The sequence below is a fragment of the Diorhabda carinulata genome, chromosome 2 (genome assembly GCF_026250575.1).
Source record: "Diorhabda carinulata isolate Delta chromosome 2, icDioCari1.1, whole genome shotgun sequence".
Taxonomy (NCBI): domain Eukaryota; kingdom Metazoa; phylum Arthropoda; class Insecta; order Coleoptera; family Chrysomelidae; genus Diorhabda; species Diorhabda carinulata.
The window spans coordinates 17,455,283-17,458,492 of record NC_079461.1 but is presented as its reverse complement, the minus strand read 5'-3'; positions in this window follow the sequence as shown (position 1 = coordinate 17,458,492).

The following is a 3,210-nucleotide window of genomic DNA, read 5'->3' as shown; positions in this document are numbered from 1 at the left end:
CTCATTAAAATATAATAATTGTTATTCCAAGGTCTAAGCGAAATTTTGTGTTATAAATATTAATTTTTAACAATAAAAGATTTACTTCTATTTAAAAAAAAATGCGGTACATCAAATGTTCATGCGAATTTTTAATTACCTGTTATATAAGGCAATAATAATGTTGATGGTTCATGATCCCTTAGGGTTAAGACATGTATGAACTGTCTTTGTGAAAATACAAACACATACTTTCATTTGGTTAAGGCCGTTCGACATGATGCAATACAACGTGCAATGCAATGCAACATGAAATATTTTTTAATAAAAAGCATGCGTAGATGAAGTTCAGCAGATTGTTTCATGCAAGATCTAGCACTTTATCGGTTTGGTGCCACAATTTTAGAGAAAAATAAGTTGATATTACGTAAGGAATTTTTTATATCTTTGTTGATACATTCTCAACAAATTTTTGTATGTTTTCTCATCCAATCTCCAGCTAACCTGTCCATCGGTCTCCAAAAATAAAGCTAGCAGCAGATATAATTATTGGCAGTCTTGCACTGACCACTTTTTTCTTGTTTATTTCACTTAGTTTTGTTATTTTCATTTCCAAACTGCCCACAAAATTTGTAAGTTTGAGGTTAGGAAATGTTTTAATTCTACTTATAGAATTTTGATTAATGCAACCATGATGCAATTGCAAGCGACTTGCAATATTCGTCTATGTAATATTTTGATCTTGCCTGCAATACCTTGCATGTTGTTCTGCATTATGTTAAGCGGCCTTTAGGAAACGTCTACTACTCACAGAAGAGTTCTTGGAATAAATAGAAAACTTGAATGGAAATGGGATAATTCTATACAGTTGAATTTCAGTTTAGTTTGACACTTAGGCCTGTAATAAATCGCAACACATCCCGGTGACAACTACGAAGAACTATTCAAAAACAATCGAAAAATAGTCTTGACATCTGGTGCAAAAAAAGCTCGTATTAGAAATCCACAAATTACCAATAAAAGGAGTTTTATTATTACTCAACAACATAATCGCAAGTAAAAAACTGAATTCTAAATTTAATATACAATACTATATGAGAAAAAACCTGAAACAGGTCGATTTTTATTCTTAAATTATGAAATTACACTATGAAAATATTATCCGTCCTCAGCTCCACCTCTGAATTATAAGCACTCCATCGAAAATTTTTAATAAGAAATTCGTATTATATATTCGGTCTTATGGCACCTTCTGGAAAAGGGATTTTAGTCCTCAGTTCAGAAATATTAAGTTTTTTGAATTTGGTGCAATCACAACTGACAAAATTTATTTTAAAGATGTAAAATTTTGATAATATCATCAAACAACTCTTGAACCAATGCTAAACATAACAAGGATCGTTTTTATTGTAACATTTTTCCATCATTAGGTCTACAAACTCTTCACGTCTATTGAAATTGTCATCTGAAAATCTTGAACCAACGTTACTTTGTATGGATGGAATTTATTATCACGTAAAGTTTTCATTAAGTTTCTTGAATATTTGTCTAGTATTTAATTGTGCATCGTCTTCTAACAGGACACAAACATCTATTGACTTGTACACAAAAATTTTCAATAATCGTACAATACGTTTTCGAGATAATTGAGGACCTCCATACATAAAACTCACACAGCATCTTGCAAATTTACACTAAACTAAACTGTTAAAAGTACACAATTGGAAAATTATATTTCCGGTGATTGGGAAGAGTTTCTAGGAGTTTAAATAAAACAAAATTTCTAAAAATTTCTAACCTTTATTTTCTAAACTATGTAATAATTGCTACACACATCTTTTGGCTTATCCAAACCTTTTCTTGTTTTGATCTGTACAGTTTGTATTATATCAGGTAAATTTGAGAACATTTTGGGAAATATTTCGATTCGTAGATAGGTTTTATTAGTTTCTCGTACACAAAAGTAGACTAAAATTAGTACACTGCCTTTTTGATAGATACTTTTATAGTGTCAAAATTCAAATAAAAAGTAACAAAAATACGAAAAATAGTGTTGCCTATAAATCTGCTTGAAATTTATTTTGAACAGTTCTAATAACTTAAGGTGAACTCTTATTTCTTTTCGTCTTTTTAGATCTTTATATTTTAACTCAAAAACTTTATCAATTTCATCATAAAAAAGTCCAACTGACTGACATTCGAAGATTTCAGTAACCAATCGAGGTTTATTTCTATGTATCCGTCTGTCCACGAGGTATAGATACAAGGAGTCCAAACCGTATAAAATTTTTATCATTATTCATGTATGGCTGGTAGAGGAAAAAATGTAGCATGATTGCACCCACCCCACCAAAATATTCCGGAGTTAAACTAGCCTTCCGTTCGGATCTTCAGGTGGATGCTGGTCTGGAGGATCTATCAGGCAAAACAAATTTGGAGATAGATTTTTGCAATATAAGAGGTCTTAATACGAAGATAAATGCTGCATCTCAACAATTGCAGTCGAAAAGGCCTCACATTCTGGTTCTATCAGAATATATAACTTTGGACCCGTCTTCGTTAAGGACGACATATCTTACCAGCGGAAAGAGTAACTTGAGCCCCCAGAATTCGATGTAATGTGGTTCAAACGACTCGAAGAACAACAAAATTCTTTTACTTCCTGTACAGACCACCTAGTGCAGACAGTTATTCCCATACATTGCCGATAAAATCGATTACCTGCAATCAAATCATTCAAACGCAGGTATTGTTATTGCTGGTGATTTTAATGTTCATCACGTCACCTGGTTGAATTTTTCCAACAGAAATGACGAAGAAGAACGGGAAGCTGAAGATTTTGCCAACAATAACGGACTAACCCAACTTACCAATGAACCAAACAGAATCCCGATCGAGATGGTGACTTTGCTAGCATCTTCGACCTGATTTATACAACCTGATCGTACATGAACCACTCGGAAGATCAGATCACAAACTAGTTACAGCAACATGAGAATTGGAAATCCAAACTAAGGATCCACCTAGACCACGTAAATTTGGTATTATAGATCGAAAAAATGGAATCTTGAGGATTTCCTTTCTATGTTTCCTTGGAAAGATGTTTGCTTCAATTCCAATGAACCTCCAGTTGTTCAAACAAGATATCAGAAGTAATCTTGGCAGGTATGGAAGCCTATAGTCCTTATTCCTTCAAGGGATTTGCCGACAACAATCCTTGGCTTAATAAAA